Consider the following 16,909-nt stretch of genomic DNA (forward strand, 5'->3'; position numbering starts at 1 on the left):
AGAATCGTACATGAGATTTTCACCTCATACGGCTCTTCATAGGTCACAAATAAGGACCTTTTTAGAAATCGAATGGATTCGGTCTTATACATACGCGAGGAAGGTTATCAAAAAAGAAAGAAGATGGGTTCTTCTTTCTTTTATCACTTAGTTGCATCGTTGTGCCTGGGCTGTGAGGGCTCTCAGCCACATGGATAGTTCAATGTGCTCATCGGCGCCTGACCCTGAGATGTGGATCATCCAAAGCACATCAGCATGGAGTAGGTAAAAAATGGGTTTGTCAACCTCGACCATGGCTTTGCATAATGTCTTTTTCTTCGGGTTTAGTTTCGTCCTCAAGTATCACTATGCATTGAGTGCCAGAAGAAGACGATATATTTATGAAGAAAACTAATGTGCAAAAAGAAAAAAAAAACTTGGAAAGCGAAAGGAATGGAATGAAGAAAAAAAGAAAGTAAAGCAAGACGAATTTTCATGCATCCAAATTTATGTGGTAGATAAAAAAAATTCAACTTTAACAGAGAAATTTTCGTGACTTGATCGCTAAAAAAATAAATTTGTGAATAAGTCCCAAAGAGACATTTATAAACAAATAAATTTGTTGACCATGAAATTATGACAAGCACAAAATAATATTAAATATCGATGTGAATATTCTATTTATTTGGAATCTATTTCTTAAAAAATAAATAAATAATTAATTGATATTATAATATATTTTGTTATCAAATTGAGATTTTAAAGCAAGATTGCATAGTGCACTAAATGAAAGAAATAGTATTTTGAAATCAAATCTTATGATTAAAGGAAAGTAATCACCAAATGAATCACAATGAGTCAATAAAAGTATAACACCTCATCAAATGAAAATGATAAGAATGTGCATCATTCGACTATAAATAAGAGACAGAGGACCAAGAAAGATGGGACACAATACATGAGACAAAGAAGCAGATGAGAATTCAAGACATAAATTTTCTCAACTTAATCTCTTCAAATTCAAGAATAACAGCGAAGTTTAAGGCGTGATTCAAGACGCTCATCGTGGTCTTCTTCAAATTATCCAAATTCAAGAAGATAGTGTTCTTCATCAAATCAAGAAGATCAACGAAATCATTCGAATTAGATCGTGAATTCACCATGATCTTATTCAAATTATTCTAATTCAAGAAGATCGTGTTTTTCATAAAACTCAAGAAACTCGTTTTTTCCATCAAATTCAAGAAAATCAACAAAATCTTTCATCGTATTCTTCTTCAAATTCAAATTGAAATTCATCAAATTCAAGATCAAAAAATTTCAAGGTGAAATACCAAACCATCATCCACGAAATTCAAATACTCAATTAATTCAAATTTCACAAAAAAAATTGTAATTGAAAAAATAATCAAAAGATCATTTAGAGATTGCATCTTTAAATCTTCGTTTAATATTAAAATTTCAATTTGTATCAATATTTCTTAGACGATTTTACGAAATAAAGAAATTTGTGTTACATGTTATCGGGCTTAGACCATGCAAGTCATCCCCACCTGTATCAAATGCGAATGTGGAACGCTCAAATTTGCGGTACCCTCTCCTACGATTCTTTCTCAAGAATGCATAGAAATAATTTACGAAAAGCTTCTTGATAAACCAAGAACTTTTCCTTGCTCGAATGTTTCATACGCGATTCCAGACTCCTATGCCTTGCGTAAAATAGAAAGCTCAATTTCAAGACTTTCTTCAGCATCAACAGTCATCGGCTCGGTAGAAGCTAGTTTTACATCTTCTGAAATGAAATTGTTTCTGTTATTAAACTCATCCAGAAGAGGAGCAGCTAGCGAATAAACGCTTCCATTGGGAGCTATCAAAAACCTCGACATAGAATACTCCTCTTTGAATTCTGAGTCATCCTCATCGCTTTCCAGCGACCGTTCTTGAGCTTCCCGGTGATTAAACTTTTCGAGGCTCTCAATCAGCAATTTTTCAAAGATCTCATGGGTTTTCTTTGCGAACGTCCTTGTAGCCATATCTGTTAATTGCAGTGTTAGAGGACCATGGTGTCAAAATCTTCTTAAAATCAGCTGCTAGTCACACTAACAGTCAACCCTACTCTCTCAAAACTAATGCGGGAGTAGACTTTGCTAAGTTAGTGACAGGATAAACAAGAACTGATATATCTCTTTGGAAAATCATGTCTGACGTGTTATTAAACTAATAAAATGACATTGAATTTAAAAACAAGACGTCCACTATATAATTTTAACAAATTAACAAGCATGATTGTCTTCGAGTCTCAACAGCCAATCAACATTCCAAATCCATGTGAATTGAAACACTGAGGATTTTTTTAATTCTGCTGAAAAAATTCTAGAACAAGATTTGATTTCAGGATTAGTAAAAACAGCATGTGAGACACTCATTCAAATTACACAAGTGAAATGGACTCGCTACTTGACCTATCCAGATGTCAGTTTGAGAACCGTTGTCATCCCAAGAGTGAGCAACAGTGCAGCAAGTAATTTTTTCAATGTCTTGACATTAATGCATGCTTGAATTTATTACAAAACCTAGAATTCAATTTGTTCAATTTGAGAGAGAGAGAGAGACTTTTGCATTCCATCCAACATGCTATTAAATTATCCACAATAGAAGGCCAGTAGACAAGTACTCTTATTGGGATTTTTGGGTGTTGGCCCATTAACCAAAATCATTACTCCAATCGTGGCATGAGCTATCGATTTCATTACGAAGCAGAAAACAGTGGGTGTTTATTTTGAAATACTGAATGACACAATCACTATATTTTTCCACAAACACACTTCGAAATATGCATAGAACTACCAGACATATCAGTGTAACCTCTCACTTATTAATATGAGATGTCTCTACGTACCACCCACCAGCCACGATGAGTGAAGGGCGTTCAGGCTTGAGGACGGCACATAACCACATAAACTAAGATCACACAACACTCCTGAAAGAGAAGTTACCTAGCAATGCAACGAAATAAGTGGTAGCTTCTGGGGCAGACTCGTTTAAATAGAAACCTTTCAGTTTGAGGCACGAAAGATGCAGTGACATACTTTATACATTCAAATATAACCATTGAATGAACTGCCGGCAGAGTGGTAAGAAAATGGCCAAATATAGCTGGTACACCTTTTGCTAGCTCACTGTAAAGCAAACCAACGCCAGGAGCTCTCACGGTACCTAGGCTGGGACCTAGTTCCCGCAACAAATCCATGGACATCTTTCGCTTCACCTCTGTTTCATACTTCAGGTTGCTCCCATAATTCCAGATGTACATTATTAAAAATATGACAATGCCAAACACCAATATGATCCAACTTCGATCCCCCACACTCCATAAAACTGAAGAAAGAAAGGTCAACTCCAAACACGAGAAAATTATAGCAAAACTTAGCACAATAAAAATATTTGTCTGCCATATGAGAAGCATCACAAGAATTACTAAGATTGTGGTCATCATCATGGCTCCAAGCTCTGCAATGCCTGTAAGAAAGTCAAATTAGAACAGAGAAGCCTGCCTGATCCTAGTAGAAACACAACTTCATATAGGCAAAAATATAATGGCATCATAAACGTGAAGCAGCAGCTACTTCTACTTTGAAAATCATCGATTATAAACTGAGCTAACATAACCAAATTCCGTATTAGATCTTCCAGCAGCTCATTATAAGGTGGAAGTCACATGAATATATGACAGCTAACACTACATGAGTCGTCAGCCAGAAGAACAGGGCCTGAAGCACCAATGATGTGCTCATATTCTTAAAAAATACAAGAAAATCTTTAGCTTGACAAATTATTGAATGGTTTAATGATGAAAATAGTGCTGATCAAACAAACATAGCCTAAATAAGGATTGTGCGAACATGTAGTGCTGGAAACAACAATTTTTTAAATAATATACTAGTGAATAATCTGAATGCATGGCTTTTTAAATCAATTTGGATACAGTAGCATTTGGCTCAAAAAAGTAATTTTCAAACATTACTTTTTAAGGCTTTTCATTAAAATAGAAGCAGTTTTTGTTTTGATAGAATTGTGAAAAATAGCTATTTTAAAAACGAAATTAAATTGAGATTCTGAAAGCTACATTTTCTCACTTGTGTGGTTTCCACTTTTTTTAATACGTTTTTTAACTTTTCTATTTAAAAACGAGTTTTGAAAAACAAAAACTTACATTTAATCCTGCTTATATCCAATCACACATTATGTCCTCAAACTTGGTTGTTAGATGTCAGTAGTTACAAAATGACAGGTTATTTTATAGTAAACCAAACATGCTGCTTTTTGTCTCCTCTCTCTCAGAGTCTTGTACCAGGGGGGACAAAAGGCATGCAAAACAATCAGAGCCCAACCAACTCAGCAGGATCAGTTTCAGGAAGGTTTTGGGCCACTACAAAGCACTACCCATGACGATTGACCTTAACCTAACAAAAATTACTTGCATCCATAGTAAACATTTTCCGTGCTCTCAGATTGTTACCAGATAGAAGGAATTTTCAGGTTATTATATTTTTATTAGACATTAAATATAGCAATTATTGGTTTATTGTTGAAATTTATTGTTTGTCTTAAATTTGACTTTTACTCAATGCAGTTTATGTAACGTACCGTATTACTTAAAAATTTGCAGAAAAATAAAAAATTTTCTTAAATGTAAAATACCTTTTCAAATTGATCAGGTACAAAGTTTGCTAAAGAAAATACTTGTTCAAGCATCATAAATCAAGACATAAAATCAGAGTTTTTGATCATTTCATAAAAATTTTCAAAACATGGGCGGTCCTCGGGTTTAGCCTCCCGCTCAGTCCAAACCTGCTCCTTGGTCCCCACCTCCACCTCCAGCCTCCTCATAAATATCCTCACCTGCATCGATCAAGTCTAGTAAGTCTAAAGACTCAACACGTATAAACTGGGAATAACGAATAATACATAATAAAACCACATACAGCTTAAAAATAGAACATACATACTTGAAACTTGAACTTGAAGTAAACTTGAACATTCATACATATCATAGACGTGCCATAACGTAAAAACTTTCATAAACATGCTTGCATACTTGTACATACATAAACATACATGAACTTCATTATTTTGCGTAGAGATATGTTTCAATGCAAGTTACCCATAACATAATCGCCTGATCAGACTAAACCACAGTACTGGGATGACAGGGGCGAACCCACTGCCACATACATGAGATCCCCGTTCATGCTTTAACGGGTGGATTGGTCCCCGTTCATGCTTTAACGCTTTCCAATCCTAATCTAAACCCGTTCATGCTTTAACGGGGTGGGTTGGTCCCCGTTCATGATTTAACGCTTTCCAACCCCATACATACATTGGTCACAAGACATTTAGCATACCTCAAAAACTTGAAAATATTTTCTTGCACGTCAACATACTTACTCGGCATTGAGGGATTCGTTGGACTTCGATTGGGGCCGTTGCTGCACATACTAACTGAATTCAAAATACTTAACTTGCATTGCTTAGACGTAGATACACATGCTCACCACCAAACTCCATAAATAACTTAAGACGTTCTAAAGCACTCGGGAATTGACCTCGTTTAAATCAATGTACTAAACCCTCACATGAAATCCCAAAGCAAACAATTAAGTTTTCCCAAAACAAGACGTACACGGACCCCGGGACTGGGTACGTGTATGGGTCCGTGTGTGCGCGCAAAGAAAGTAACAACGAAAGGAAGGGACACGGACCCTGTGCCCAGGTCCGGCTCCGGGTCCGTGTAGACTCGGTAAAATCTGTCGTGCAGAAGGGGAAAGGCACGGACCCCGTGCCAGGGTCCGTGTGGGGGTCCGTGTAGGCTCGCAAAAATGGCACCAAGGAGAAAACGAAGGCACGGACCCCGTGCCAAGGTCCGTGTCCGGGTCCGTGTACATACGGGAAGTGCAAACTCACGAAATTACAATACATGCTATGCTTATCATTCTAGACTCGATCGTACGGACCATGAACCGACACCCCGAGACCCATCCTAGCACGCCATAACATCGAACCAACTTCGCACAACACCCAAAGCAACGACGTCCACCCTACGACACATACAATTCAAAAACGTGGCAATTGACACCAACTTGTTTCCTACGACTTCTAATGCATTCGCGTAACTATCGACACTAAACGGCATATCAAATAATATCCCAACATCATACTACGCATACCTAGGCACATCAACGATCACTCGTCGATCTCCAACGAAGCCTGAAACAATAAAATCTCAAGAACCAATCAATACATAATTTTTTGAAAAACGAAGTTTGAGCAGTCCCACGAAGAACGTCTTAACTCGCTCAATTTTCATCTAAAAATTTCGAATTTACTGTCAAATCGAAGGTATCAAAAAGTTCTACAATTTTCATGATGAAAGTTTTCTCAAAAATGCGATCGAAAAATCGCAGTATTAAAAATACACCAAAAACGAAATTTTAGATAAAAAAAAATGGTTTCAAAAGTGTTCTTAACATAATTGCTCAAACTCCTACGCATCGCACATGTATTTTTACACATAAATAACAACACACGCATAATATGACGAGATCGATGCAGCAATAACAAAATATACGTGCCTTTTGATGATTTGAAATACCGTAACGACGATGCCGAAGCGGAGATGGCGTGAGGATTGATCCGGGACGAACGTGGCGCTAAAATCTTTGAAGAAACTCAACAAAACTTGCTGGAAATTTAGAGGAGGGGGCGGCTGCACTAGTTCTCCAATAACCCTAGTGTTTTCTTCTCCCAAAAGTATAAAAATTGAATGAATTGTTTGTGTGTGAGTGTTGTGCGGTTTTTAGTGTGTGTAAAAGTGTGTGTGCGTTTTAATTAGGAGAAAAATTAGTACTAAATAATTAATAAAATTACTAATAAAAAGGGTAACCACTCTAACTTAAAATCAATTCCTCAATTAAAATAACGCACACAAAATGCTAATTTTAAAAGTTTTAAACTCTTAAAATTACTAACTAAATGATTTAAGCTTAAAAATGCTAAAACTAAATAAATCATTAAATTGCCCCATCCTCGACTAAAAAAATAAAATACCGCATTTATTACCAAAATCGTCACCGGTCTTTTTCTCGATCCCGCCTCGAATAATCGCCTGAAACATGAAACTCAAAAAAAAAACATTTTAACGTGCATCACACAGACATAATTAATTTAAAATAACGCATTTAAATAAATCATGCATGGCTAAAACTAAATTTGAACTTAAATAAATGCTTTAATAATTAAATAAATGCATGGGGTATACGTGTACTGAATTTGGGGCACTACAGTTCCTCCCCCACTTATAAAAATTTCGTCCTCGAAATTAAGTCTTACCGAACAACTCCGGGTAGCGAATTCTCATATCTGCTTCTGCCTCCCAAGTGGCTTCCTCCACTGATTGATTTAACCACCGAACTTTGACCAACCTGGTCACTTTGTTTCGAAGTCTCCTCTCCTGCCTGTCTAGGATCTGGACGGCTCATAACTCAGAACATGCGAAGGGTTAGCTAAATATTTCCTCAGCATCGAGACGTGGAACACATTGTGTACCCCGGCCAGACTCGGCGGAAGGGCAACACGATAAGCTAGTGTCCCAACTCTGTCAAGGATCTCGAACGGCCCAATAAACCTTGGACTGAGCTTGCCTCTTTTCCCAAATCTCAAAATACCCTTCATAGGTGCTATCTTGACAAAAACGTGATCGCCAACGACAAACTCTAGATCTCTCCTTCTCTTATCAGCATAATTTTTCTGACGACTCTGGGCAGTTTTCATCCTGTCTCGGATCTTGACCACCACATCTGCAGTCTGCTGAACTATCTCCGGACCAAGTTCTGCTCTATCACCAACCTCATCCCAATGAACTGGTGATCTGCACTTCCTTCCATACAACGCCTCGTAAGGAGCCATACCTATCGATGATTGGAAACTGTTGTTGTATGTAAACTCCACTAGAGGTAGCTTCGATTCCCAAGTCCCCTGGAAATCGATCATACACGCTCGCAGTAAATCATCCGAAATCTGAATCACTCGCTCAGACTGGCAATCTGTCTGCGGGTGAAAAGCGGTACTGAAAAGCAGCTTCGTCCCCATGGCTGCATGTAGACTCTTCTAGAAAGACGATGTAAAAATCTCGGGTCCCTGTCGGACACAATAGAAACTGGGGTCCCATGCAATCGAACTATCTCCTTGATATAAAGCTCCGCGTACTGCGTCATGGAGAAAGTCGTCTTCATTGGCAAGAAGTGCGCTGACTTAGTGAGTCGATCTACTATAACCCAGATAGAATTTGATCCCCTGACTGACCTTGGCAACCCAACCACAAAGTCCTTTGTAATGTTCTCCCATTTCCACTCTGGGATGTGGAGTGGCTTAAGTATTCCGGCTGGCCTCTGATGTTATGCCTTCACCTGCTGACAAGTGAGGCATTCAGACACAAATCTGCGGATGTCTTGCTTCATCCCTGGCCACCAATACAAAATCTGCAGATCCTTGTACATTTTGGTGCCTCCTCGGTGAATGGAATACTGAGATGTATGTGCCTCTGTCAGAATACCCTCTCTGATCGAATCAACGCTAGGCACCCACATTCTGTATCTGTATCTCACGATACCATCTGACATTGTTAGAGTACACTGCCCTTAGCCTCGTCCTTCAGCATCCATTTCTGCAGCTGTTCGTCTGAAGGCTGGCCTGTACGAATACGATCAAGCAAGGAAGATTGGACTGTCAGATTAGACAGCCTCGAAGCTCTACCCTTGCGATAAACTTCTAAACCAAACCTCTGAATCTAAGACTAAAGAGGTCTCTGCACTGACAACTGAGCTATGACTGCAACTTTCCGGCTCAAGGCATCTGCCACTACATTAGCTTTCCCCGGATGGTAGCTAATCTCACAGTCGTAGTCTTTTACCAACTCTAACCATCGTCTCTGCCTCATATTCAGTTCTTTCTGTGTGAAGAAATACTTGAGACTCTTGTAGTCCGTGAATATCTGACACTTCTCGCCGTACAAGTAGTGTCTCCAAATCTTCAATGCAAAGACGACGGCGGCTAATTCTAAATCATGCGTCGGGTAATTATTCTCATGCACCTTTAACTGTCTGGAAGCATAAGCTATCACTCGACCCTGCTGCATCAAGACTGCGCCTAAACCGAGCTTAGATGCATCGGTGTATAGCACAAAATCACCTTGCCCCGTTGGCATGGCTAACACTGGTGCTGAAACAAGAGCTTGCTTCAAAATATCTGAAACGTCTGCCCTTTTTATTGCTTTAAAAATACTAGGAAATTTTTTTTTTACGCTCATTTACGGCAATATACATAAACTTCATGAAAATATTTTTATAAAATATTTTACCCTTTAAAATAAAATCTCAACCAACTAGCCTTTTAAAAATCAAGTGAAATTGTCATAAAATTGAAATCGTCTACTATTTTACCAAACCTAGAAAAGCAATAATTTGAAAAGTATAGCACATACTAAACCTCTCAAAAATCCCTCAAAAACATAAATAAATAGTCTAAAAATCTTTAACTGAAGTCATAATCATAAAACGTAATGCAGAAAAATAGAAGCGCTGGTCCTCGGGTTGTGTGCACCGACAGTCCAGCAAAATCACCCATCAAGTCCTCCCTCCAAACCACCTGCATCCATCACACCTAGTGAGTCTAAAGACTCAACACCCCATAATCTTAATAACGAATAATACGTAATACAGTCAACATATAACAGTGAAAAAAACTTGTACTTAAAATATCGTTTTCATGAGGATGCATAAACTTCAAACATGAACATTTTCGTAAAATACTTTTTCATGACATGCAAACAAAATCCTTAACTTTTTTCTTTTTTCTCAACATGACATAAAACATTTAACATAATCATGAACATTTTCCTTTTCCTTTTCTTTTTCCTTTGTTGAATTCAGATCGTTAATTGTGACTTTCCTGACATGACATGAACATGAAAAATCGATTGATCCATCTACATGAAACCACATTACTGGGCGGCGGGGACATCAGCAACACTCTCACCGGTCAACTGAGCCTTGGCCTGTCATGATTCGAATAGACATACGATCGTCGGGGCTCCCTCTGGAGCCTTCTCCTATAAATGGGCTCCCTCTGGGGCCTTCTCCCCTCACGATATTCACATTCTTACCTCAAACCTCATAACCTCATATTCGTAATAATGGAAACACGATCGTCGGGCTCCCACTGGGACCTTCACCCTCACGACATCTCCAACATTAATGAATTAGTCACAATTACTTCACTTCCTTCAACATTTAACATTCTCATCACTTTATAAAAATCATGCATAACATAACATTTTCGTTTTTGAAACCAAGTATGCAACATGTCTTTTAAATGTCTTCCTTAATTCATAAAAAATCCCATAGACATTTAAAAATCATAATTTAATCATGAACATTTCATAAACATTTAAAATGACATTTTAACCTCAAAACATGTAGAATAACATTTTGACATCTTAAATCATAAACATATAAAATTTCATAAATATTTAAAATATCATTTTAACATATAAAATCCCATAAACATTTAAAATATCATTTTAACATACAAAAAATTCCATAAACATCCATAACTATAGAAAATAATCATATTAGCACGTAAAACAGCATTCAGGGCACTGCCATGATGTTAACTAATTTTTGTGTGTAAAAAGACCGTTTTACCCCTGGACGTAAAATTCCTCGTTTTTGACATTTTCTTAATTTCATTGACTCTAACATGTCCCAAATAATTATTTAAGCCTACATGAATTTTCCCATATATTTATTTAGCTTAAATCGAGGAATTTTAAATTAATCTTTAAATAAGACGTAGTACTGCGTTTTAATCACGAATTAAACCAAACCTTAATATAAAATTCCCAAATTAAAAACTTAGACTTAGAATAATTATTTGAGCTTAAATATAATATTTTATAATTTTATTAAGCTTAAATCTAGGTGTTTTCATATTCGTTTTTAAACTTAGACGTACTTCCCAGTTTTGACTCGTATGGACTCGAAACTTAACCAAACTTTACCAAACTTGATAACACCTAACTAACCCATATACAACCAAATTTCAGCCCATTAAGTCCCTTGAATATGCCTAAGAAGCTACTGAATTTTTCTGCACAAGAGTCCTAGTCCTAATATGATTCGAACCTAGGCTAGCTTAGCCTCCAACCCTTACCCACCATGTCCAGCCTCTATCCATCCCTCCTATGCAGCCCACTTAAGTCTACTAGACCCTCTCTAACCGCAGCTAGCAGCCGTGACCCTCAAAGACTCCTAGTCGAAGAGTCCTTTCCCTTAAGGAGTCTATTTTCGTTTTTATTCCTTCTCTATTTTTTTCAGCCCTTAAACATACACCCAGGGACCCTTAAACATGTGAAAAAATATCTCTTCAAGTACCCCTATCATGGCAGCCCCTTTGTGCATCATTATGATGAGTTTTAAAATATGAAAACACTAGTTTTGTGCCTGTATAGCAATAAAAACGAAAATATAAAAGTTGTATCATGTTTTTCATGTAATCATGTATCAAACAAATAATATGGTGTGAAAGATGAGAAAAAGGAGATTAAGGCGTGCCTTTGCGTTTTAAACGCACGAATATTCGATGGCGATGCGAAGAACTTCGACGTAGGAGACCCTAGGATGATTTCTCTTCCAAAACCTTGGTTGTTTCCTTGAATTTTTGAAGGTTTCTTCTTCAATAATCTGTGTATGCCGTGAATTGAGTGTGGGGAGAATTGTTTAGCGTGAGTGGGGGAAGGGTTATGGGGTTTAATTGTGTTTTAAATAGTTAATTATTCTAGTAACAAGGCTTAGGCCCATTAAGGGTTTTAATTAGGCCCATTAATGCTTGATTAGAATTTTGAAAATTATTTTGCTTAAATAAATTTGTGAATTTATTAGCCGGGTTGTCCACAAGTTCGTATTTTTGTTGAAAAACCAACACCGATAAAATTTAAGTCCCGACGTATAAAATCACCTCAAAACCCCATATTTTTTTAAAAATAAGAAAAAGCATCACCCATATTTTAAATAATTAAAAAAAATTATTTAATAAAATAATTTTACATTTTTAGCCTCGGTCTCTGTTCCTCGATCGCAACTCGAATAACCTTTTAAAAATACATTTTAATGCAACCATGTAGAAAAGTATATTTAAACATGTCAATATGCACAACATAATTAATTTATGTAATTAAAACATTTAATAAAAATACAGGAGAATTTAATAATTGCATGCATGTGGTTCGCGTGGACCTTTAAATTTTTCGGGGCGTTACAATTTTCCCCCCTTAAATTGAATTTCGTCCTCGAAATTCGCTTATCTTTAATAATCAAAAGTTTAGACTTAGTTCTAGTATCCCAAAAATCCACGCTTCCGCTGCGTTACTCTGATAAAACTTAAACTTTAGAATATCCTACGTACCCCTGGATCCCAATTAAATTTTTCTTCTAAATCCTTATTTGCCATTTGCAACTTAAGAAAACCCATAATAACTTAGTGCTATATTATTATAACCTCGAATTTCAACTTTTCTTACAATTCCCAATAATAAAAGATGGATGACCATACTTATCGTATATTACTTTCCTTATTTTATACCCAAAATATTATTCAACTTATCAAATTCCAATCTTAAAATCCCAAACACATCTGCTAACGCTTAGATTTTTCAAGCCTAATATCGATTCATCCTTAAAAACCTTTGATTCAAATTCCTTATAATACTAAAACCAAGATATCCCAAGGTTCTAAATATTCTTAAAAGTTTAAATCATCAAAATTCTTATCATATAACCCATTCAATTCACACTTATTGCTAAACTAGTCCTCAAACTCCTTAGCAATTGCAAAAAAATTCTTAATTTCCTCAAAAATCATTCTTAATTTCAAAAATCCTACGATTAACCCATAAGTTCTTGGCATTCTTAATTTCCTGTTACGAGCTTCCCATAACATAATTTCGATAATTTTAAACTTATTTACCCAAAAATCAATTTTCATAATCAACTTACCTTTCATCAAAACTTAAAATCCCAATTTATACATTTTCTTACTCCCAAAGATAATCGTTGTCTTCGAATCATTATTACATATGAGTAATTCCCAAAAATTAATTCAACTAGTAACCATGAATCATAAATATTTTCTTAGAAAATATACGTGTCCCAAAGCATTCATAATATTCACTATTCTTATGGCCCAAAAAGTAGAACGTCAATACTAAAACCCAAAAATCAACATAGTCCAATTCCACCACGAAGCCAACATGCGTTGAAATCAAATAATTTTTCATTTCATATTGTATCACGTATAAAAATTTTAAAGCATATAAAACATTTACCATCATAATGCTATTAAACATGTGACGTGAACATATAAGTTATGTACTTATGCAGGTAACATCATAAAATCATATAAAACATGTAAAACTTACAAATTGAGGCTTGATGACTGATCTTTCTGACGCTGATGGTGGCACAACCCTTTACAGAACCAGCTCTGATATCAACTGAAACGTCTGCCCTTTTTATTTCTTTAAAAATACTAGGAATTTTTTTCACGCTCCATTTACGGCCATATACATAAACCTCATGAAAATATTTTTATAAAATATTTTACCCTTTAAAATAAAATCTCAACCAACTAGCCTTTTAAAAATCAAGTATAATAGTCATAAAAATTGAAATCGTCTGCTGTTTTGCTAAACCTAGAAAAGCAATAATTTGAAAAGTATATCTCATTCTAAACCTCTCAAAAATCCCTCAAAAACATAAATAAATAGTCTAAAAATCTTTAAATGAAGTCATAATCATAAAACGTAATGCAGAAAAATAGAAGCGCTGGTCCTCGGGTTGTGTGCACCGACAGTCTAGCAAAATCACCCATCAAGTCCTCCCTCAAAACCACCTGCATCCATCACACCTAATGAGTCTAAAGACTCAACACCCCATAATCTTAATAACGAATAATACGTAATACAGTCAAAATTTAACAGTGAAAAATACTTGTACTTAAAATATCGTTTTCATTAGGATGCATAAACTTCAAACATGAACATTTTCGTAAAATACGTTTTCATGACATGCAAACAAAATCCTTAACTTTTTTCTTTTTTCTCAACATGACATAAAACTTTAACATAATCATGAACATTTTCCTTTTCCTTTTCTTTTTCCTTTGTTGAATTCAGATCGTTAATTGTGACTTTCCTGACATGACATGAACATGAAAAATCGATGGATCCATCTACATGAAACCACAGTACTGGGCGGCGGGGACATCAGCAACACTCTTACCGGTCAACTGAGTCTTAGCCTGTCATGATTCGAATAGAAATACGATCGTCGGGGCTTCCTCTGGGGCCTTATCCCATAAATGGGCTCCCTCTGGGGCCTTCTCCCCTCACGATATTTCCATTCTTACCTCAAACCTCATAACCTCATATTCGTAATAATGGAAACACGATCGTCGGGCTCCCACTGGGACCTTCATCCTCACGACATCTCCAACATTAACGAATTAGTCACAATTACTTCACTTCCTTCAACATTTAACATTCTTATCACTTTATAAAAATCATGCATAACATAACATTTTCGTTTTTGAAACCAAGCATGCAACATGTCTTTTAAATGTCTTCCTTAATTCATAAAAAATCCTATAGACATTTAAAAATCATAATTTAATCATGAACATTTCATAAACATTTAAAATGACATTTTAACCTCAAAACATGTAGAATAACATTTTGACATCTTAAATCATAAATATTTAAAATATCATTTTAATATATAAAATCCCAAAAACATTTAAAATATCAATTTAACATAAAACAAATTCCATAAATATCCATAACTATAGAAAATAATCATATTAGCACATAAAACAGCATTCAGGCCACTGCCATGACGTTTACTTATTTTTTTTGTGTAAAAAGATCGTTTTACCCCTGGACGTAAAATTCCTCGTTTTTGACATTTTCTTAATTTCATTGACTCTAACATGTCTCAAATAATTATTTAAGCCTACATGAATTTTCCCATATATTTATTTAGCTTAAATCGAGGACTTTTAAATTAATCTTTAAATAAGACGTATTACTGCGTTTTAATCTCGAATTAAACCAAACCTTAATATAAAATTCTCAAATTAAAAACTTAGACTTATAATAATTATTTGAGCTTAAATATAATTTTTCATAATTTTAATAAGCTTAAATCTTGGCGTTTCCATATTCGTTTTTAAACTTAGACGTACTTCCCAGTTTTGACTCGTATGGACTTGAAACTTAACCAAACTTTACCAAACCTGAACCAAAGCTTAATAACAACTAACTAACCCATATACAACAAATTTGCAGCCCATTAAGTCCCTTGAATATGCCTAGGAAGCTACTGAATTTTTCTGCACAAGAGTCCTAGTCCTAATATGATTCGAACCTAGGCTAGCTTCGCCTCCAACCCTTACCCACCATGTCCAGCCTCTACCCATCCCTCCTATGCAGACCACTTAAGTCTACTGGACCCTCTCTAACCGCAGCTAGCAGCCGTGACCCTCAAAGACTCCTAGTCGAAGAGTCCTTTCCCTTAAGGAGTCTATTTTCGTTTTTATTCCTTCTCTATTTTTTTCAGCCCTTAAACATACACCCAGGGACCCTTAAAAATGTGAAAAAATATCTCTTCAAGTACCCTTACCATGGCAGCCTCTTTGTGCATCATTATGATGAGTTTTAAAAGATGAAAACACTAGTTTTGTGCATGTATAGCCATAAAAACGAAAATATAAAAGTTGTATCATGTTTTTCATGTAATCATGTATCAAACAAATAATATGGTGTGAAAGATGAGAAAAAAGAGATTAAGGCGTGCCTTTGCGTTTTAAACGCACGAATATTCGATGGCGATGCGAAGAACTTCGACGTAGGAGACCCTAGGATGATTTCTCTTCCAAAACCTTGGTTGTTTCCTTGAATTTTTGAAGGTTTCTTCTTCAATAATCTGTGTGTGCCATGAATTGAGTGTGGGGAGAATTGTTTAGCGTGAGTGGGGGAAGGGTTATGGGGTTTAATTGTGTTTTAAATAGTTAATTATTCTAGTAACAAGGCTTAGGCCCATTAAGGGTTTTAATTAGGCCCGTTAGTGCTTATTTAGAATTTTAAAAATTATTTTGCTTAAATAAATTTGTGAATTTATTAGCCGGGTTGCCCACGAGTTCGTATTTTTGTTGAAAAACCAACACCGATAAAATTTACGTCCTGGCGTATAAAATCACCTCAAAACCCTATATTTTTTTTAAAAATAAGAAAAAGCATCATCCATATTTTAAATAATTAAAAACAATTATTTAATAAAATCATTTTACATTTTCAGCCCTCGGTCTTCATTCCTCGATCGCAACTCGAATAACCTTTTAAAAATACATTTTAATGAAACTATGTAGAAAATTATATTTAAACTTGTCAATATGCACAACATAATTAATTTATGTAATTAAAAAATTTAATAAAAATACAGGAGAATTTAATAATTGCATGCATGTGGTTCGCGTGGACCTTTAAATTTTTCGGGGCGTTACAGTATCGAAGCTCTTCTAACACTCATCACTCCACACAAACTTAGCATTCTTCTTGGTCAGTGAAGTGAGTGGCACTGCTATCGAAGAAAACCCCTGAATGAACTTACGGTAGTAACCGGCTAAACCCAGAAAACTAAGGATCTCATAAGCATTCCTCGGTTCAACCCATTCCTTAACAACTGCTACCTTTGCTGGATCCACCTCAATTCCACTGCTAGGCATTATGTGACCCAAAAACGCTACCTTTTCCAACCATAAT

At 35.8% G+C, this 16,909-nt stretch overlaps 1 pseudogene; it reads right to left on the reverse strand.

The window, feature by feature from the left end:
• Positions 1-1,438: 1,438 nt before the first annotated feature.
• Positions 1,439-16,909, reverse strand: part of LOC142506110 (potassium transporter 7-like) — a 100,136-nt pseudogene continuing 84,665 nt past the window's right edge.

The sequence above is a fragment of the Primulina tabacum genome, chromosome 1 (assembly GCF_025594145.1).
Source record: "Primulina tabacum isolate GXHZ01 chromosome 1, ASM2559414v2, whole genome shotgun sequence".
Taxonomy (NCBI): Eukaryota; Viridiplantae; Streptophyta; class Magnoliopsida; order Lamiales; family Gesneriaceae; genus Primulina; species Primulina tabacum.